This window comes from Pelophylax lessonae, assembly GCF_965119305.1.
Source record: "Pelophylax lessonae genome assembly, chromosome: 3".
Classification (NCBI taxonomy): Eukaryota; Metazoa; Chordata; class Amphibia; order Anura; family Ranidae; genus Pelophylax; species Pelophylax lessonae.
The window spans coordinates 580,373,917-580,397,016 of record NC_138770.1 but is presented as its reverse complement, the minus strand read 5'-3'; the positions used below and the strand labels follow the sequence as shown (position 1 = coordinate 580,397,016).

Here is a 23,100-nt window from a genome sequence, read left to right as displayed (position 1 = left end):
AAAGGGCCACATTCGGCCCACAGTTTGGAGACCACTAATTTATAAGAAAAAACCCTATGTCTAGGTTCACACTTGCACATATGCATTATTGTGCTCCTATTGAAGTCTCTTGGGCCAAAAATGCAAAAAAACAAGCCCTTGCACCTTTTTCCAAGTCGCACAGAAACACATTGCATGGGTGTGAGTGGTCCCTACAGGCAATAAATGGATTCCCCTTGTCTTGAATTGTCACAGGATTACCAGAGTGGCAGGTTGCACAGGTGTAATCAAGGACTAATAATTTGCAAGGTCACCCTGAGCACGTAAAGATTTTGAATTTACAACCCTACACCCTCACATAGAACACCATGAGAGCACATACAGAAATACTTCACATTTCAATGTGATCACATTTCAATGTGATCAAATAAAACCTTTTGGAATGCATCCATCCATTTATTTTTTGTGATGCAAGGTGTGTTGGTGTTTTATTGATCGGGTCAGTCTGTGTCTCTAACCATATGAGGGACGTTGCAGAGTCTGATTCTATCATGGTTGAATACAATGAAGAGGATCTTTGAAGCATAGCACAGTAGATCCAGGCCTGCACATTGCTCACATATTAGATCCGTCGATTGCTTTCAGCTCATCTGCCACACAAGTGGAGAGCAGTAAGCAGTGTGTTTGGGATCTAATGGTAATGAGTTCTGTGATCTATTCTTCTGTCGTAGCAGGAAATCTCTTTCTAATCCTTCATTTACTGGTGTTCTTCTCTGGAAGTGTACATTGCTCTCCTTCTAGTAAACTGTCACCCTTCTGCCTGCATTGTGTCCTGCATACTGTCATTGCTCTCCTTCTAGTAAACTGTCACCCTTCTGCCTCCATTGTTTCCGGCATACTGTACTTGCATATGATGTCTGCACAGATTTTTCTAATTGTACAGCAGTGGAACATGTTGGCACTTAATAAATTCTGGATAATAATAGTCCCTCACATGAAACTGGGTGTGTTGCTTCCACTTCTATGAACGTTTAAAGGAAAAATATATTCTACCAACAAATAACTGTATACTTTCACTTTATCATTTTTTTTGTGTATTTTATTCGGCCAGTTCCTTTCCATAATTTCAGAGATTTTGAGTAACAGTCTCTTCTCTTTTGACTTGTAAGCTGCAGGCGCATGTTGTAGGTCATAAATCAGTTCATAGCAGGTGTATAGGCTTTCCGTAGTGATGGGGAAAGAGCAGTGCTGGACTTAAAGTGTTACTAAACCCAGGAGCCTGCATTCACTAGATCTGGTCTCCCACAGTACACAGAACATGGAAATGCAATTATTTTAGTAAATATAAACTGCTAAATACCTTTTCTCAACAGCAGTATATAGTAGTGATCGACCAATATCGTTTTTTCGTTGCTGATACCGATATTTTGGCCATTGAATACCGATATTGGCCGATATTTTCGTACATTTAAAAAACATTTTTTTATTTATTTTTAGCACTTGACAGGTACTGTAGTGGAGGAATATGGGGGTCTAAAAGACCCCAAACCCCTCCTCTGCAAGCATTCAAAATGCCAAGTTTGGCTGTTTTGAATGATGTCATGACATCACTTCCGGGTTTTTTACATGGAGACCCGATCAGAGCCGAATGCAGCTTCGATGGGGTCTTCGGTGGCCGTGCAGGCTGGTTGCCCGTGTCTCCCGGTGGTACGGGAGACCCTGACGAGCTGCGGAAGGGGGCGGGGGACGTCCCTCCCGCCCCTTGTAATGACAGCCGAGCGGCTTCTCAGCCACATCGGTTGTAATTACAAGACAGCCGACCGTCGACTGTGGACACCGGTACCGGGGTGATGCCTCTAGATGCAGGCATCACTCCGGTACAAGCACTTTCCTGAAATATCTGTAATATCGGTAACCACAGGGGCCAATTCCGATATATCGGGGAAAGTGCATATTGGCCCTTGATACATTGGCTTTGCCGATAATCAGTCGATCCCTAGTATATAGCAGTCTTTAGCATGTCTGGTTAAAGCTTGTAGGAGGAGTTTTCATTTTCCCCTGATTGTCCTATAACAGTGATGGCGATCCTTGGCACCCCAGATGTTTTGGAACTACATTTCCCATGATGCACAACAACACTGCAGAGTGCATGAGCATCAAGAGAAATGAAGTTCCAAAACATCTGGGGTGCCAAGGTTCGCCATCACTCTCCCATAAAAATGCATGACCCCTGACCCTCTGTCTGGATTGGCCCTGTGCTGATCACATGTACTCTCCCATGAAAAAAAAAAAACTCTAGCAATTCACACCAAACTGAGCATGTGCAGCTTGTCCCCTAGTTCTGTAAATATCAGAAGGTATATTGGAGATAGTGGAAGAAGGAGAGGACCAGAGAAGACAGGATCAAACAGCCTTTTTTACACAATGCAGATGATTATCCCCTTAGGTTCCACAGTGAGTATAACAAGCATTTACTGCATATACAGACTGATTGTACTGTTGTGGGTTTAGTAACACTCCAACAGCATTGTGAAAAGATAGACAAAATCTCCTACGCTCGACAGAGATGTGGTGGCAGTGGGTTTCTAGGGCTCCGGGTAAAAGAACAGACCTTGCTGCCCATCTGGGGTCAGGGGAAACCCGATGGAAACACTGTATAAAGAACAAGAAGAGGGCGCACCAACATGCTGTATTACCCAAATGGAGTTTAATAAAATGAAATAAGAAGAAATATACTCACAAACATAAAAATGTTAAAAAGCATATCGATCCACAATGGACCCAAAGTGACCAGGTCATCAGGACAGTGTCCAGCACGCCAGAGGACCTTTAAAAACTGACGCGTTTCGAGGGGAGATTCCCCTCTTCTTCAGAGCCCCTTCAACAGCATTGTGTGTGTAATGGCTAGTTTGTTAGAGATAAAGATCTGTGAACCACAGGGGTGTTGCTGGGTAGGAAAAAGACCAGGGGCTTCGGCCCGAAGGTTAATTTGATCCCACGACTTCCCCTTCTGACATGAGAAGGGGGTGTGAAGATCAGCGCCAGGGAGCTATGCCCAGCGCTGGATTAAAGGTGAGTGTAACACCAATTAGAGCATTTTTATGGGGCGAATAGTGGTATTTCACAGTATTCACTATAACAGTTGCAGTATTATCCATCAGTTTATCAGTTTATGGTTGAACAAGTCCTGTACGAATATTTACTTATACCGGCTTACCTGTAAGGATAGCATAGATAGCGGCGGCCCACCAATACCATTAATGTTTAGTTATATACCTAGGTGGGGGCGCTTCAATTTATTTTATTCACTGTTGGTCCAGATGTAAACCATTCTTAAAATGCAATATGTTGAACTTTGTAAATAGCGGCATTTTAATACAGAGCTGCAGTTTGACCCCCCTGATTATAGTACAGTTCCTTCTTAGGCTGTTTTCATACTGAGGAATTTTTCAAGCGCTTTTGCGTTAAAAAAAAAAAGCACCTGAAAAGCTAAAAAAAATGCTTCTCTTTAAAAACAATAAATGTGTTCTCACTGAGGTTGTGCGCTTCCATTGCAGTGATAAAAATCCTGCTTGCAGCATTTTTAGAGCATGTTTTTGTTTGGGGAGTTAAAAAAACACATTAAACCTTCCTATTGAAAGCAATGGAAAACATAGCAAAAATGCAGTAAATCTGCAGCAAGAACGCACCCGCCATGGGTTTTTGGTGCAGTCTTTGAGTCACGTGTCCTTTAACCAGTTCCCGACCGCCTGCCGCCGATTTACTGCGACAGGCAGCTGCTCCTGCACGAACTGACGTAGCACCCGCACCTGCAGCTAGGGAGCGAGCGCTCCCACTCGGCAGCGGGGGCTCCAATGCCTTGGGGCCGGCGGCTCCGATTGCCGCCGGGCATCCGCGATCGTTCCCCACTGAGAGAGAAGGACGGTCAGCTATTGTAAACACAGCTGACCGTTTTTCTCTCTGGAATGATCACAGAGCGCCTGTGATCCTTCTATATAGGATCACAGGTCTCTGTGATCATTTCAAAAGCCCATCCCCCATACAGTTAGAAACACTCCCCTATAATTACATTTAACTCCTTAATCACCCACTGTGTTACTGTTAACCCCTTCCCGCCCAGTGTCATTATTACAGTAACAGTGCATATTTTTAGCACTGATTACTGTAGTAATGTCACTGGTACCCCGAAAAGTGTCAAAAATGTCAGTTAGGGGTCCGATCTGTCCGCCACATTGTCGAAGTCCCGCTAAAAATCTCTGCCATTACTAGAAAAAAAAACAATAAAAATTGCATAAATCTTTCCCGTAAGGGAAGTAGACGTGATAACTTTTGCGCAAACCAATCAAAATACGCTTATTGCGATTTTTTTTTTTACCAAAAATATGTAACAGAAAATAAATTGGCCTAAAATGTTAAAAAAAAATATTTTTTTAATTATTTTTATGGGGGAATGTCAAATAGCAGAATGTGGAAAATGTTGTTTTTTTTTTTTTTAAGAATTGTCGCTCTTTTTTTGTTTATAGCGCAATAAATAAAAATTGCAGAGGTGATCAAATACCACCAAAAGAAGGCTCTGTTTGTGGGGAAAAAAGGACATCAATTTTATTTAGGTACAGCGTTGCATGAAAGCGCAATTGTCTGTTAAAATAACGCAGTGCTGAATCGCAAAAAATTGCCTGGTCATTAAGGGGGCAAATCCTTCCGGTCCAGAAGTGGTTAAGAACCGCACTGCGAAAGCTGTAAAAATCGCATATGCTTTTTTGATGCGTTTTTGCAGTGGATCAGTGTGAAAAGTAGACTTAAAGCAAAACCAAACTGTTTAATGTTATACCAAACCCCATGAAATTACAGATACAACATCCAAACCTTAGGATAATGCCCCCAGCAGTATCTGCAATGTGTGCTTTGTAGTGGTCCTAATGCTGGTGTAACCCTGGAGGAGGTGTTTTAGTCTTTTTTCCCAGTTGTACTTCAAACATTCCCTTTTCACCGACCGAGCAGTCCCTGATTTTGAGTCTCTGGCTCTTTGTCCTGGGCTTCAGAGGCCCTGTTGCTGGAAGTCACGACTGTATTGCTGCTGAAAAATGTTTATGGAGGATTGTGAGAGCAGAATAAGAAACTGCTGGCAGAAGTCTGATAGTGATTGCATACCATATGTCTCTATACAGCTCCATTAAAGGCAACGTGCTGAGAGAAATGCAAGCATTCAGTGCTGATTTCTCCTTCTGAAAATGCTAGCTGCCTGGCAGTCATGCTGATCTGGGGAAGAATTATGCAGATCTGGGGTTATGCCTTCACTTGTTGCGTGATTATTATTATTATTATTATTATTATACATGATTTATATAGCGCCAACAGTTTGCGCAGCGCTTTACAATGTGAAGGAAGACAATACAGTTACAATACATTTCAAAACAGGAGGAACTAGAGGGCCCTGCTTGTTAGAGCTTACAATCTAGAAGGGAGGGTCAAGTGGAACAAAAGGCAATAACCGTGGGGGATGGGTTGATGGAGAAAATGGAGGTGCTTTTGTTAGGGGTTGGTAGGATAGGCTTCTCTGAAAAGGAGGGTTTTTAAAGATCGCCTAAAAGCTAATAGAGTAGCAGATAATCGGACAGATAAGGGTAAGGAGTTCCATAGGATTGGAGAGGCTCTGGAAAAGTCCTGGAGGCGAGCATGGGAGGAGGTGACGAGGGGGCTAGAGAGCAGGAGGTTGTGAGAGGAACGAAGAGAGCGATTCGGTTGGTATTTTGAGACGAGGCTGGTGATGTAGCTGGGGGCTAAGCTGTTGATGGCTTTGTAAGATGTTGTTAGTATTTTGAGTTTAATTCGTTGGGTGATTGGAAGCCAGTGGAGGGCTTGACAGAGAGGAGCAGCGGACACTGAGCGATTGGTGAAGTGGATGAGTCTGGCGGCAGCATTCATGATGGATTGAAGGGGGGATAGCCTGTGTAGAGGTAAGCCAATGAGAAGGGAATTGCAGTAGTCGAGGCGCGAGATGACCAGGGAGTGAACTAGGAGTTTTGTTGTGTCTTTGGTTAGAAAGGGGCGTATTTTGGAGATGTTGCGGAGGCTGAGGCGGCAAGATTTGGACAGTGATTGGATGTGGGGTTTGAAGGAGAGTTCAGAGTCCAGGACAACACCTAAGACCTTGGCATGCAGGGATGGGCTGATAGTAATGCCATCGATATTAACGGAGAAATCAGGGGAAGGGGAAGGGGCACGTGGTGGAGGAAGAATGATAAGCTCGGTTTTGGATGGATTTGGATGGTGATTGTTCCAGGTCAATGACTGAGAATGTACTGAAGTGAAAGAAAATTAGGAAATGAGTATTATTAGGAGGTGGTCAGCGGTTGGCTCTTCGCGCGGGGTTCCTATACGCACTCACCTGAGAGCTAGGGCTGGAAGATGTCACTTTGTATGGCTGGTCTGCAAAATACAGTTATGATTGCTTTGACTAACTTTATCAAGTGTATTTTCAAATATACAAATGGCAAAAAAAACACTGCGCTAGGATAGAAAATTTGCCAGCACTAAGAGCAAAGATACACACTCCAAAATAATATACAGACAAAAAGTGCAGCGCTTGAAATACAATAGACATTCATATGAAAAAAAGTTTTGCTGAAAAAAGTCCAAAGTATGTAAAATGCCGGATCTAAAGGAGTAGTCACAACATGGAGACAACCACCGGTATTGACAGATGTAAATAGTTGCAGACAGGGCTTTTTATAGAATAGGTGCAGGAACTCCCCCCCTTCTGAGTCACCCATCCTTTCTGCTCCCTACCCACTCTGAGCACTGTCCATTGGTTCCACCTCCTATCTACCTCCCAGTACTGCCCCTTTTAGATAATACAGAACCAAGTATAATTTTGTGCTACTAGGTGATTTGCACAGAATTTAATGATAACAAGAAAGACAGTAAAATAGATCCCCTTCAGTAAGCAACAACAGACTCTATCCCAGCAACAGTAGACCCCCCAGCAACAATAGACCACTCCCCCGCAACAATAGATTCCCCAAACAGCAATGGACTTCCCCACCAACAACAATGGATCCCTTACAACAAAATACCACCCTAGCAACAATAGACCCCCAGCAGCAACACCAGATCTCTCAGCAGCCAGCATCAATAGACCCTCCAGGAGCCAGAAACAATAGACCTCCTTCTTAGCAGTAGATCTCCCCTAGCAACAATTGCCCCCCCCCCACCCACAGCAACAATTGACCCCCTCATCAGCAACAATTAACCTACCCGGCAACAATATACCTCAATGCAAAAATAGATCTCCCAGCAGCCAGTATCAATAGACCCTCCAGCACACCCAAGCACTCATTGCCATTACATACATTTATTGCTGGAGGTGCCGGAACTGCGTTCCCCCACGTTCCCGCTGAAAAAAGGCCCTGGTTGCAGAAATAAAGGGTTCTGTGGGGGTGCGATTCTCTAAGTAGCCTGAGGTTAAACAGTTTGCCAACATCCCTTGTAATTGTATTCTAAGGATTTTTTGGGGCCTCAACCCAAGCGAAAGTCGGACTTTATGGGCAAAAAATTAGTTATACAAGTTGTGATAAAATATATTTTATTCAAAAAATTATTATAGATTCAAAGTACACAGGAGAAATTGTACATACTGGGCTAGGAGCCCATGGAGGTGAGGATGGTGAGAAAGGGAGAAGATGTGACATAATGTGAAATGGTGACTTTTGATGTTATTTTTTTGCTATCCATGTCAAATCCAGAGTCTTTTCAAGCATGGATAGCAGAAAAATAACATCAAAAGTCACCATTTCACATTATGTCACATCTTTTCCCTTTCTCACCATCCTCACGTCCATGGGCTCCTTGCCCAGTATGTACAATTTCTCCTGTGTACTTTGAATCTATAATCATTTTTTGAATAAAATATGTTTTATCACAACTTGCATAAATCATTTTTTGCCCATAAAGTCCCACTTTCGCTTGGGTTGAGGCCCCAAAAAATCCTTAGAATGCAGAAATAAAGGGTGACGGGAAAGTAGTTACTTCACACCCAAGGTGAGTAATTAAATCTGCTTACCAGATTAAATGACCACTAAATTATAGGTGGTCTGATTGAGCATAGAAACATTAGACCTCTTTTGGATCATAGGGGATGAAAGCCACTCAGATGATACAGCCGATTCCCAAAAGATAAAAAACACAAGGCGCTCCCATAGTGCAATAAAAGATATTACTTTTAATGGTATATAAATAAATGCATTTACAGGCTCCAAGAATTAAGACAGCATGTAAAAACAAATGTTGCGGCGTTCCTGCGGGCTATCTCCTGTGCTTATGGCTCCAACAGAGAACCAGCCAATCTGGTATGGATTGCGTGGTGACGTCGCCATCGTAGACGCCGCCCTACGTGTTTCGTCATAGATAGCGTCTTCTGGGGATAGGTCTGTATTTTTAAATATAGCACATAACATTTCAAAATTAGTTCAAAAGCAAGGAGCTCGGGAGTGCGCTGTGTACAGAGTGCAGGGTTCAGGAGTGCGTTGTGTACAGAGTGCAGGGTTCAGGAGTGCGTTGTGTACAGAGTGCAGGGTTCAGGAGTGCGCTGTGTACAGAGTGCAGGGTTCAGGAGTGCGCTGTGTACAGAGTGCAGGGTTCAGGAGTGCGTTGTGTACAGAGTGCAGGGTTCAGGAGTGCGTTGTGTACAGAGTGCAGGGTTCAGGAGTGCACTGTGTACAGAGTGCAGGGTTCAGGAGTGCGCTGTGTACAGAGTGCAGGGTCCAGGAGTGCGCTGTGTACAGAGTGCAGGGTTCAGGAGTGTGTTGTGTACAGAGTGCAGGTTCAGGAGTGTGCTGTGTACAGAGTGCAGGGTTCAGGAGTGCGTTGTGTACAGAGTGCAGGGTTCAGGAGTGTGCTGTGTACAGAGTGCAGGGTTCAGGAGTGCGCTGTGCACGAAGTGCAAGATTCAGGAGTGTGTTAAGTTCAGGGGTGTGCTGTGTACAAAATGCAGGGTTTAGGGGCGCTATGCAGTGTGCAACCCCAATCCTCCTCCCTGAAGCTTCCTTGCATATCTCTCTCCTACCTTGCCTGGCTGGAGCTGGAGCTGGTGGAATGGTGTTCTGCCATGTTCCAGCTGCAAAACTGTGTGCGAGGGCCACATACCAAGGCCTGGAGGGCCAGATTCGGCCAGTGGGCCTTATGTTTGACATATGTGATATAGAGTAATACATTAATGTCACATTACAAAAAATATGCACTACAGTGTTCACCATGAGCGTGGTTATAGATATCAGACTGTCTTTAACGGGCCCAGGCCTTCAAGAGCAATTCTAAAGACTTATATGGTGTTGTTGGATCCCCTTTTTTTTCTAATACTTCAGTGACTTTTTGCTAATGAGTCTTTATCTCTGAGTCATACTGAATCAGAGCTCTGAAAAATATCATTAGTCATGTTTTCCATTAAGCAAAACTTTAAAATGCTGAATGCACAGCTAACCAGTGAGCAAAAAAAAAAAAAAAAACAAAGTTGTACCAATCAACCTGAAACAGGAATTTTAGACATCAACCATTTGTCTTCAGTTGGCAGCACGGCCTTGCTCATTTCATCAGCAATAACTGATGCAGTACATGAAGAAAATATATATTTAACACAATTTTAGACTTGTTAGTTAATGTGAAATGTGTGTATTCACGGTATTCATTTTGTGCATGATTGTATATTTTTTCTGCAATCCTCTACAAGGAGAAGTTTAGCAGTGCGCTGAATATCCCCACTATTTGTATTAGAGGATGGGTGTGAGTGTGCAGATATTATATTTAAAGTAGAACTCCAGCCAAAACATTTTTCTTGTTTTTGATAGTGTGGGAAAGCCATGACCCATGTCAGGTTTTTTTTTTGCTGTTCATTTGGGGAAATCCTCCCTCATTATTTCAATTGCTGATCTCTAGCCCTGGGACAAAATGTGACCAGAAACCTAAACTTAAAGTAGTCACCAGAAAAGGAGTGACATGAATATCTTCTAAAAGGGTCACCTGTACTGGTGACAACTGTCAAATGTAGGGTCTTCCCTTGCTTTGGGGAGGTTTCTAATGAATTCTTGCCTTTGTCTTGTGGACAAGAAGTAAAGAGAAATCTTCCTATAGAGGATGCAGGTGGCAATACAAAGTTTCGAACAAAAAAAAAAGTCTTGGCTGGAGTTCTACTTTAAATATTTGAATTGGTACTTGGTACTGTAGTGCTATTTAATGGTCCTCCTGAGAGCTACAGATTGCTGTTTTATATCGCAGAACAATGTTTCACACCCTGAAGTATCGGATGCTGAAGATTCTTCAACGCGCATAGTTCTTTAGGTGTGCGAACACTGGCAGCACAGGCGGCGGGACAGGTATTCTTTTCTTTACAGAGACCCCTTTTTTTAAAAGTCTTAATTAAAAAAAATGTAAATACAATTATATTGTTTAAACTTTGATATGCATTTTACCCCCACCAATATAAACTATTTTAATCCATTTCCAGTATTTTTTCTATTGACTTTACTGTATAAATTTTTTTTTGCTTTTTTTACCCTTCAGACAGGATGAACAATGGTTGGTCCAAGTGGAAAATTCTGTTCACTAGTGTTCTAAAAGCAAAGTAACATAAATATGTAGCCATGAGAACTGTAGCAGGCATTCTAATCTTGCAGGTATAAGATTTCATGGAAAATCCTCTTTATAATTGCCGTTTTGAACAATGCGCAGTACACCAGTTTTGCACACAAATATAAAATACTCAGTCTCCTTCCCTAGTTTGCAAGAACTTTGTACTAATCTGCCAATTCCTCCACAAGCCAAATAAAAGTAGGAAATATCAATAGTTCTTTTCTTCTTTAAGTCTTTTTCTTGAAGGCTTGAACAAGGCAACATTTGTATTTTGGGTTCGGCTGCATGTGTATCTTGGAGATGGCTAGCCCTCTGCTGGGGCGACTGCCTTCACACATTGGGAATATGGATCTATAATGTGAGCCAGAATGCATTTTATTTATCAGTGACCTTTTGTTACCTGATCACATGATCGAAATTCACTATATCTGGTCTCCCACAGTACACAGAAGATGGAAATGCAGTTATTTTAGTAAAAAATAAACTGCTAAATACCTTTTATCATCAGCAGTATATAGCAGTCTTGTGATTTCTTTGAGTGTATGGTTAAAGCTTGTAGGAGGAGTTTTCTTTCTGCACTGACTGTCCCATTAGGATGCAGGACCCCTGACTCTCTGTCTGGAGAATGCTGATTGGCTCTGTGCTGATCACATGCAACCTCCCAATAAAAAAAAACTCTCTAGCAATACACACCAAACTCTTCAGAAAGCACAAATCTTTAGTGGTTGTTGAGTTTAGCCAGCGATAAATTGTTAGGATTGTGGACAGGTGACTATAAGATGGCAGGGGGCTAGAAGCAGGAAAACAACCGTAAAAATGAATGTGACTCAAATAAGAGTTAGGCGTGTCTAATAAACATTACACATTCCTCCGTGCACCAAACCAGACACCTACATCTTTAGAACTGACAGCATTCTTGATCTGCGTGTTTACTACTGAATATTTGTGAGAATATTCACACTCTGTGACAGTTGCTGGTCACCAGAAGAACAGAGCGCTGTGGGTTCTAGCACATTTTTTGGACAAAGCAGAGTCTTTATTATATACTTTAATTCCCAGTGGTAGGATGTACGTATGATAAATTTGTGCCAAGGCCCGGTGTTCCGTGAAAAAACCATACCCGTGAAAATTCCCTACCCTCGTCACTTCCGGTGCACCTACATCATTGAACAGCTGAGCAGCTTACTAGTGCGCATGCTCAGAGCTCCGGGTAGTGTTTTGTAACATTACACCGCATCAGCTGTTGCCGCTGCAACATGAAATCATCTCCGCTCCTACCCCTGTGACTTCCCTGATCTCGGCTACTAAATGTAAAAGCGGCGGCGGCTCTATGAAAATATAAATCACGGAGCCGAGATCTCCGAGATTTATATTTTCATACACCCGCCACTTTTACGTTTAGTAGCCGAGATCAGGAAAGTCACAGGGGTAGGAGCGGAGATGATTCCATGTTGCAGCGGAGATGTTTTAATGTAACCGCGGCAACAGCTGATGCGGTGTAACTTTACAACACACTACCCTGAAAATTCCCTACACTCCGCAGCTTCGAGCAAATGAGGAGGTTAGGGAATTTTCACGAGGTAGGGTTTTTTAACAGTACACCGGGAGCACAGGGCAGATATCCACATAGGAACATACAGACATCACAAGGTCAGCAGCTAAAAATACTGTAGCTGCAGACCTTTAATATTACGACACTTACCTGTTCTGTAATCCAGCGATGTCGGTACCCCAGCTGATGTTGCCATCGGCTCCCAGGTGCTGCCACCGCCATTGCCCGTAAGAGGGTAGCACGCTGCGCTTTGTGAATGGCCCAACGGCGGGGGAAGGAGTGGGGTTGAACTTTCGGGGAACCTCACCGCATCTCGCCGCAGTCAAGTCTCTCGGAAGTGGGGACGGGTACCTGTCAAAAACAGGTACCCCCCCCCCCATGCCAAATGTGGCACCAGAGGGAGGGAGGAAGCAGATAAGCGGAGCTCCCACTTTTGGGTGGAACTCCACTCTAAAAACACACAAAGACTGTATTTCTAATGTGTAATCATAGGGCACCTCCAAATAATACATATCAATTAGTATCTCACCCACGCCTCTTCATATTTCATTACCATGCTTTATTCAATAAAATGGTTTAAGAGAAAGTTTTGTAAAGATAGCATAATATAGGTTTTTAAAATCTGTGACCTTTGAAATTTGTAACCTACACAGCATGTATTGTGATTGTACATGTGGTCATGATGCCACATAGTAACCTTGTAATTGATGTTGTCAGCGGAATAAAATAATGTCATGAATAATGAGCGTGTTATTTTGGTGGAGCTCTTAGTGTGCATGCTCGTGTACAGTCAAGTAGAAGGCATTTAAAGCAACATCACCTGTTCTACAGGAAGTGATTGTTAATACATTGGGATTAAAAATAGCCGGGCAGCAACGTTTAATTATAGGTTTGTTTTCTTGTTCTTGTATTTTCACGAAGCTTATATATGATTTAGGTCCATATTGGCTGGTTTATTTAAACAAAGATATACAAATGCAATGTGTATGTGCTTATTTTAATATCTGCGTTTAGGGATAATATAATCAATAAATGACTTGTCAATCCTGGAGTGTGATTATATGGACAGTATCGGGTACAGTAGAGTAGGGATCTCTAAACTTTGGCTCAAATCCCACTCCCTGCAAGATTTTATCCGGTGTAACCTTAGAAAACCATACCCCGTGAGAAATCCATACCCACGTCACTTCCTGTGAGGAACAGCTGAGCAGTGCGCATGCTCACAGCCCCGGATACGTCATTGAACAGCTGAGGAGCTGACAAGTGCGCATTCACGGAGGGTATGGACTTTTCACGGTAGTGTGTGTAACGTTACACTTGCGGCGGTTACATTAAAACAGCTGGGCTGCAATATGAGTCATCTCCGCTCCTATCCCTGTCACTTCCCTGTTCTCGGCTAGTAAATGTAAAAGCGGCGGCGGGTGTATGAAATCTAAATGACGGAGATCTCGGCTCCGTGATCCGCTTTTATATTTATTAGCCGAGATCAGGGAAGTGACAGGGATAGGAGCGGAGATGACTCATGTTGCAGACGAGCTGTTTTAATGTAACCGCCGCAAGTGTAACGTTACACACACTACCGGGAAAAATCCATACCCTCCGTGCATGCGCACTTGTCAGGACCTCAGCTGTTCAATGACGTAGGTGCTGACGTAGGTGCACCGGAAGTGACGAGGGTATGGATTTTTTACGGGTATGGTTTTTTCACGGAACACCGGTCCTCTGAAGTAAGAGGTCACTCTGATGGGGACCATGGGGGATTCCAGTGTAAGAGGGACTTTGATGGGGACTCTGATGTAAGAGGGTTCTGATAGGGACTCTGGTTACTGAAGTTTTTTCTCTGTTTTTCTAAATCAAGGGTATCCAAAGGTTTTAAACAAAGGACCAGTTTATTGTCCTTCAGATGTTAGGGGGGCTGAACTGTGGCGAGTGGAAGTGGGAATTTACCTGGCATTACTGAGATTAAACATCACCACATTTGGGAATTGGGGGAGGACTAGTGTCCCATCATTGGTAACATTGAGAGGACTAGTGCCCCATCATTGGTAACTTTGGAAGGACTAGTGCCCCATCATTAGTAACATTGGGAGGACTAGTGCCCCATCATTGGTACCATTGGAAGGACTAGTGCCCCATCATTAGTAACATTGGGAGGAATAGTGCCCCATTCATGGTAACATTGGGAGGAATAGTGCCCCATCATTGGTACCTGGCATTACTGAGATTAAACATCACCACATTTGGGAATTGGGGGAGGACTAGTGTCCCATCATTGGTAACATTGAGAGGACTAGTGCCCCATCATTGGTAACTTTGGAAGGACTAGTGCCCCATCATTAGTAACATTGGGAGGACTAGTAAGGACTAGTGCCCCATCATTAGTAACATTGGGAGGAATAGTGCCCCATTCATGGTAACATTGGGAGGAATAGTGCCCCATCATTGGTAACTTTGGAAGGACTAGTGCCCCATCATTAGTAACATTGGGAGGAATAGTGCCCCATTCATGGTAACATTGGGAGGACTAGTACCCCATCATTGGTAACATTGGAAGGACTAGTGCCCCATCATTAGTAACATTGGGAGGAATAGTGCCCCATTCATGGTAACATTGGGAGGAATAGTGCCCCATCATTGGTAACATTGGGAGGACTTGTGCCCCATCATTAGTAACATTGGGAGGAATAGTGCCCCATTCATGATAACATTGGGAGGAATAGTGTTCCATCATTGGTAACATTGGGAGGACTTGTGCCCCATCATTAGTAACATTGGGAGGAATAGTGCCCCATTCATGGTAACATTGGGAGGAATAGTGCTCCATCATTGGTAACATTGGGAGGACTTGTGCCCCATCATTAGTTACATTGGGAGGAATAGTGCCCCATTCATGGTAATATTGGGAGGAATAGTGCTCCATCATTGGTAATATTGGGAGGACTAGTGCCCCATCATTAGTAACATTGGGAGGAATAGTGCCCCATTCTTGGTAACACTGGGAGGAATATTGCCCCATTGTTGGTAACATTGGGAAGAATAGTGCCCCATTGTTGATAACATTAGGAGGAATAGTGCGCCAAGGGCCAGATAAAGGCAAGCAAAGGGCCGCATCCAGCCCCTGGGCTGCAGTTTTGAGACCACTGTTCTAACTCTTAACATGTGGATTAGTGAAAAAACAAATTCAAGTTAACATAATAATTCACTTAAAATGGACATTTTTTACCTTAATGCATTCTCTGCATGTCAAGTGTATTGCCCCCCACCTCCCTTTATACTTACCTGAGTCTGTGCCCATCTGCAGCCAGCCAGCCTGTATCTCTCTCCCTCTTCACACAGGCTCAGAGGAAGCAGCAGTTAATCAAATCCTGCGAGGAGAGAGTGGGGGGGGGGCAGGGCGAAGCTGCTCTATGTGTGTCTATAAACACACACAGCCCAGCTCAGGAGCAAGCCTACATGAGCACCCCCACAGGAAGTGGCTTCCTAAGGTGGCGCAGGAAGAAGAGGAGAAGCCTTAAGCACCAATGGGGGGCCCCAGAAAAGGAGGATCAGGGCCACTGTGTAAGTATAACATGTTTTTTTTTTCTAGGAAGGCTTTACAATTACTTTAAATTTTATTAATTTTAAAAAACAGATTTTTTTCAGCCTGTGAATACTTGTAAAACATAAAAATGTGGCCCTCATACTGAAAAGTTTGGGGACCCCTGCAGTAGAGCAACACTGGGTAAGGTGAAAGGCAAGCGCTAGCTGTACTGAGAATATGGAGTCAGATGGGTCAAATCATTTAAACCATTTGACAGCAATGATGATGTGTCCATCCAACTGTTATGCAATCACACAGGCTGTCTGAGCCCAAACTGTTTTCCTTCTCTGAACTGAATGTTGCATCAGCTGCTGTTTGTGTTCAGGTTAGGTGACCACTCTGTAGGCACTTCAGTGCTGGACTGTCAGGGGGAAATCAATGATCAGACCTGGTTTTCTTTTTTTCTTTTACCTGGTCAGTCACTATTAACCTAGATAAACTTTGGCTTTGCAGGTGCCAAATAAATATGAAATTATAGTCCAATATTGACATTTTTGGCTGATGACAAGTGACTATGTACCTTAAAGTTCAATAGAATTTATAGGTCTAGTTCAAATATATGCAAATCGGATGCAGTTCAATAACATGAGACCTGGACCGGCTTACAATGGTGCTGGTTCACACATGTCCAGGGCGGCTGCAGTCTGTTTTTGGAAAGAGTCCTGTGCGATTTTAAGTACGGTTCAGTTGTGAATTCACATAAAAGTTTGCACCTGAATTGCACCTGAATCGGTGAATAAAGCTGCACCGGACTCTTTTTTAAAACTGACTGCAAACAGCAGCCGAACATGTGTGAACCTAGACTTAGTGTAAAATTGCTAAATACATTCCAAGTGCATCAAAACAAAAGCTGTGCAAAGCCTGGCAGTTCTCATTAAAAATCAGCCACGGCTTAAGGAAACGTCTTTGACCGATTTACCCCAGCAGCATAGCACACCGGGGATAATTAAACATTAGTGTATCACATTGAACTGAGGAAGTGGTCATTTAAAGCCAAGAAACGCGTTTTAAACTCAATTGAGTTTTTGACCAGGTGAGCTGGATGACATCTAAAAAAGGCCGTTGAAGGTTCAGTTGGCAGAGATGCCCAAAGTCAAGTGTTTAAAAAAAGGATTGGAGTTGTTTGGTGTATTGTATTCATTGTAAAATAGACCAGATAACCCAATCCTTTTTTAGGCACTTGACAACGGGAACGACTGCCAATTGAACCACCAACAGCCTTTTTTTATGTTTTCCAACCCATCTGATTTAAAACTCGCCTGAGAACCCCGCAGAGGAACCAGGACTGGAAACCCCCCTGGCATCGAGAGTGAACTTACTTATATTCTCCATCTGTGCTCATGGAAGGTTGTGTGTTCGTATTCCATGGGGTACGGCAACCTCTACAGATGTATCATAAGTTACTGCCTTTTTGGTTTTATGGTGAAACCATGTTGAGGAAATCGTTGTATTTGAGTCATTCACTATATTCATAAAGGGTCTCCCGCGTCACTATTTTCTTTATTGGTGAACATTCCAAGTTGCCCCAAAGGGCCTTTGCTCTCTATGGTAAAGCAGAGGTCTGACATGCCCCCTCCAGTTAACATGATGCATGAGCTTTAATGATTGCAGAACTATATCTTTGACTCATTGGGGGGGGGGGGGGGCGAACCTATGCAGTGAGACCACTGATTTTGCACAGGGAGCAAGGGTGTTCTATCAAGTGTGTGCTGGGTGGTGCTGACAGGGACAGCCATAGCTCAAATTGCAGGCTAATTCGGCATGAATCAGCCAAAATTCCAGCTGTGTATGACAGTCTTTAGTTTTTTGGAACTTCTTAGGCCTTTTACTTGACAGCCAATCCACATAGTCATGCTGCTGTCCTAGAGATTTCATGTCTTGGTTAGATAGTATGCATCTTCAGATTTGCCATATTGCGATTTTGTTTTCCCACTGTAATACTGTGTTGCTTTTGCATTCTTTTCAAGTGGGATTGATTTACTGGGTTACTTCTAGTGTTAGGCCAGGGTTAGGTACAGTATATAACTGCAATCAAGTGTTCAGCTAATGTCTTCCTTTGGCCTCATTCACAGCAGGTTGCAGTGTGCGACTGGCTTTTGAAAAGAAATTCTATGTGCAGCAGATGGGATCCATATTGTTTGAGAACAGTAACGAGCACCTTCGGACATATACTCCTCTGCCCTGGGGGAGCATGGCAAACTAAAGGTCACTTTTTCAGCAGATGGGAGTGAAAAGGGCCCAAGGATTAGAAATACAAAATCCTTCATAAACCTCTCGTAGACCAAGGAACTTTGGCACTTTAGGAACAAGCAGTTAGTGGATCTCACACCCTGGTGTAGTAGGGTTTGAAATTTATTATGGACATACATTTGGCTCCAGACTCTGGGTAATGTATTAAACAGCTGTGCACACCTAGCTGGAGTCCTGAGTCAGGCTACTGTTTGCATAGAAATTCTCCCAGCTCGTCATAGAGCTTCCTTCCTCTTTCGCCCACTTTCCTCTGTCTCCTTCTCCTGTTCAGAATACTCTGTTGTGTGATTGGGTATAACCATGCAGAGCTGATCTACAGTTCCGTCTTTCTGTGCTTTTGTGTCATTGTAATCTTTGCTGACAAAAAGAAGACTTTAGATACCTCTGGATGCAAGGCTGTCTTTGCACATCTTTGGATATGTTTAGTTTTACCATGAAGTCTAGTATAGCCCTGTTCAACACAAAATGTGGACGTCTATACTCAGTTGCATAAATCATACTTTGTAAGAGTTGCATAAATCATACTTTATATTTAAAACCTCATTGTGTGTTCTGTCCAGTAAACCAAATTTGGATTATAGCTAAAAAGTCACAGTATTTCATAAATCGGCTACCCCAGGAGGCAGCAGCCCACTTGCTAATAAAACTTTTGAAATGCTCATCAATCATGCATTCACAGAAACAGCATTACCATTCCACAGATCAACAGTTCACAACCATGACACAACACACAATATAAGGCGAGATATTCACATGGTTAACAGGGCTTGTCTCTAAAAATACATCTGTGTTGTATTATCATTAAGTTATATAATGTTATATTGAGTCCATTCCGCGAATATCGGCGAGCAACACTGCTACTAATTTTTGTAATCATTTTTTAACAAAGTAGAATTCTGGGACCTAGTTAGGTCCTGGAGGTAGAAAGCAGATAGAAGGTAGAAATTAATAATAGGAAAAGAGATGAGGGAAATAAAAAAATGGGTGGGGGGTCAAGAAGAGGGGACAAAAGGAGACCCGGATGCCCCTCATGGTATATTGGAGGAGCTCTGTGGAGCAAATTAATGGAAAAACTGCTGAGAGGCTAGCGGGGGGGCTGTTCTTTGTAAATGAAAAAAGGGGTCCAGACTTTCCAATATTTCTCGCCTTTCTCTTTTAGCACCATGGTAAGGTTCTCCATTTGTTGGATTTCAGTTATCCTGGCTAGCCAATGTGATCTGGTTGGAGGGGTGGTACACTTCCACAATGCCAGGATACATGCCTTTGCTGCAGTTTAGAGATGTTTTAGGAGTGAATTTTGGTATTTTGTAATGGGGTATCATGTAAAAAGAAAGTTGTTTTGACAGATTGGGCTACTATTGTTAAAAGTTTGTTTAATTTTGGGCATTCCCAAAATATGTGAAATAGGGTACCCTCAGACTCCAGACAGTGCCAGCAGGCATTTGATACTTGCGAGAACATCCGATGCAGTACTGCCGTTGTTCGATACCACGTAGTAAGAAGACAAAAAATAGGATAGAAGAAAGTGGGGCTTTACGGGCTGGTGGGAGGAGAAGGATCATGACAAAACCAACATATTCAAAAAATACATTTTATTAATTCAAAGTTAAAAACATGAGCTAAAATGCACATGTGGATACAATATATATCAACAATTAAAGTAAATTCATCAGAGTCATTTTAAATAGAAATACAACCCATAAAGGAAAAACCAAAACCGATATGGGAGAGATGGTGGGTCTCAGGTGGAAGGCGGTTAATGTAGGTCCCCAGCAAGCCGACGCGTTTCGCTCATGGCTTCCTCAGGGCCAGAGAGACCATGACAGACCGGTATTTCTATTAATAGAAAAGCCTCAGTTCCGGGCAGGTTATAGCATATCAACGGGGTGTCCCATCTCAGACCAGGGGGGGGGCGCAGAGACCCTCCAATGCCTCCGGCCTTTAATAGACCTTTGTAATGCCTTCCATAGACAAGCCTGCCTGCCTGCCTGCCACGTAGTAAGAAGTTTATTTTTTACTTCTTTGATACCCGCTCACCAGGGATGCCTTATGAACAAAAAGTAAGAAACTGTCCTTCCTGGCTTCAGAAAAAGTGACTTTGACATCCCTTTTGCATAATTGTAAGGAAGAGAGTTTTTGTGGTGCTTCTAGTGTAATCAGTGAAGCATATAAGTGTGACAAAGAGTGTCGCAGCAGTTATCCCGTTAAGCAGATTTGTTCGAATGTGGATGGTTGATCGTACAACAGCAAAAGTAGGTGCTTTCTAAAGAAGAAAAAGATGTATGCTTTCTAAAGTGACTTGGTATACAGCACTATAGATTATTTGAACTGACCTAAATGTCATATTATTATTATAATTATTATTTTTTATCCTTTTTATTTTATTTTTTGCAATTCATAATGATCAAGGTACTCTTTTGCTTTCATTGTTAGTGGTCTCATTTTGACAGCCAGTGGTTGCGCTAATAATGGATGTGGGAGAGGAGTAACAGAGCGTGGCTGGGAGTGTGGGAAGTACCATTACTACAGTGGGGACATTTCTCTGCCTCACTTCTCATAGGTGGCTACCTTCTCTTCCTATGGGTCAGTCTGGCCCGTGGGCGATGAATGCTTATGCCCCGTACACACGTTCCGATTATCGTACAATAATCGTACGACTAAAGTTTCGCAATTGTTGTATGTTACTAAAATCGAAAGCAACTCTGCCTAAATACCATCCGACTTTCTTCGTACGATTCACTGACCAAGTGTATTATTCATAGCTACGTAACGGAAGTGATGTATATACGTCTGACCACTGCGGAATATCTTACTGTTTCCGATCATGCGTGGTATTTGTCGATCGACTTTTAGCGTACGAATACTGTACTGACGAAACGATTATCGTTCGAGAAGATGTCGTACGACAGAAGTTTTCAGGTTTGTCCCTTCGGATTTTGTTGGACCAACTGTCGTGATCGGCTGTCGAAAGCTGTGTACTAACGATCCGATTATCGTGAGACTAGGTCGAAAGCGAGGTTTGTCGTACGATAATCTGAACGTGTGTACGGGGCATTATTCAGCAGTGGAACATGGCCAAGTTTTAAAAATAACAAAACTGATAACCTCCTGGCCTTTTATCTATCTCTAGCTTGCATTATAGTGAATTACAAGATATTTTTAAAGAAGTTTATCTAAAAAACGTAATCTTTAAAGCTCAAATCTAGTTAACCTAAAAAACCCTGCCCCTTGCAGTGGAGCTGCACCCACACGATAATGCTTAACTGCTCATTTATGGCTAGGGGACTTAAAGCCCAACTCTGGGCACATTTCTTTTTTTTCCATGCAGGGGTGCTGCGCCTGCACTGTAAGGGTTAACTGCTCATTTTGTGTAGAGGTGAACGTATACTCACCTGATCCATCGATCCTCCAGAAAACAGTGACCACCACGTCAAGCGGTGGACTGTTCAGGAGGTCTTCATGTCCAGAGCTGGTCTATGGGTGTGATGACGTTAAGAACAGTCCACTGCACAAGACCGCTAGACCCTGGAGGGGCAGGAACCAAAGGGACCAGTCTTGTGCTGGGAAGAATTGAGGATTAGATGAGAATATCTCAGCTCTCTGAACCCCTAGACCAAAACGAGCAGTTAACCCATGTTGTGCTGCCACAGCCCCACTTCATATTAAAGAAAAAAAAATTACCCAGAGTTCAGTTTTAAAAGTGGATTTACTTACCTGATCCTCCACTTACATGGACGCTGCAGCCCCACTGCAAGGGAGGATTTGTAGGTCATTAGATTGTAAGCTCTTCTGAGCAGGGCCCTCTTAATCCTCTTGTATTTTATTGTATTATAACTGTATTGTCTCCCTCTAACATTGTAAAGCGCTGCGTAAACTGCTGGCGCTATAGAAATCCTGAATAATAATAATAATAAAAATAGGTTTCTTGGAGTTCAGCTTTAAAATAATTTCAAAAATATTAAACAACAAACATTTGAAAGCGTGATATCTGAGGTTTTCTTATCTTAAACGCTACAGTAACAATTCAGAATATGCGCTCACTGAAGGTCACTTTAATGGAGTTTCTCTTTAAAGTAAACCTGTATTGAGAAAAGTAAGTGGGCTGCAATAACTGCACTTTTTCCAAATTGCTAGTTGCTGTCAGTCCTTGCTGCATTGAGTCACTGCCACATGACTAAGGCACCCCAGACGTAATCCTCAACCTCATATCCATCAAAAAAACCAACCCCCCACCCCTTTTACCCCAACTGCCTACAGAAAAAATACAAAAACGTAATTGTTGGAGTAAAATTGGCTAATACAATAGCAATAAACATAAGGTTGCTGATCTTTGGAGGCACCAAGTATCAATTATCCACTTAGTATCTGCGTAACTGCTTACATGGTCCCCAGCTGCACCACACCGGCTTGGGGACGACCTCCAAATTTTGCAGATACCTCCCAATTTTTAACCTACCAGTTAACCCACCATTAACTGCCATTCCACAGGTGACTCCATACCTTAGATGGGTCCCTAAACAGATTAGCACAGCAGGTTATTTTTCAAACGCCTCCAAAGAGCCCAACCGCCAACGGGAAGACCACGTACCGATGAACAAATCCAATGTAGGGGCGGGTGAGCGGGAACGATCTTCCTCCACGTGTTCTGCCGACTACTGGGAAGGTGGGAAAAACTCTTCGATGACCCCCCTTACAGCCCCTCCTTCCTGCTGGAACCACAATTATATGAGACCCAGAACAGAATAATTAGTTAACCCTAACACCCCCTGATTGCCCTGTCTGCCCAGTCATGCTAGCCCTACGCTTATTTATTTTATTCTTTTGCTGCAGGCTGTAGTGTACAAGAACACATGTAAGGCCTTCTGACTTTCCTGATGTGCAGACCTGTTCTGGGTCAGTGGCTTGAAGTGCTAAACCAAAGGGTCAGCATAACAGTCAGGCAACTTGTATATTCAGAAGAATGCCAGCAGTGGTAGTGTTCATTTTAATGAATGGTTTTCTTTAAATACAGTATATAGTTTTCATTATCACTGTGTAATAACAGTTACTTGACCTCTTATCCCACTTTCTTCTTTTGCAGCTATTGTGAGAAGGTATTAAACACAATATTCAGATT

The 23,100-nt window shown here is 42.9% G+C and overlaps 1 protein-coding gene across 5 annotated transcripts in view; it reads left to right on the top strand.

The window, feature by feature from the left end:
• SERTAD2 (SERTA domain containing 2) overlaps positions 1 to 23,100 on the top strand; it is a 126,229-nt gene that overhangs the window by 44,424 nt on the left and 58,705 nt on the right. For 2 of the 5 annotated variants that reach the window (XM_082249582.1, XM_082249583.1), the window contains exon 2: positions 10,249 to 10,346. The exons of 2 other annotated variants lie outside the window; for them this stretch is intronic. The gene's annotated coding sequence lies outside the window, so the exon portion shown is untranslated. Of the gene's footprint in view, positions 1 to 10,248; positions 10,347 to 10,533; positions 10,630 to 23,100 lie in introns of those variants that run through there. One more of the 5 variants, XR_014225016.1, reaches the window with a different exon arrangement.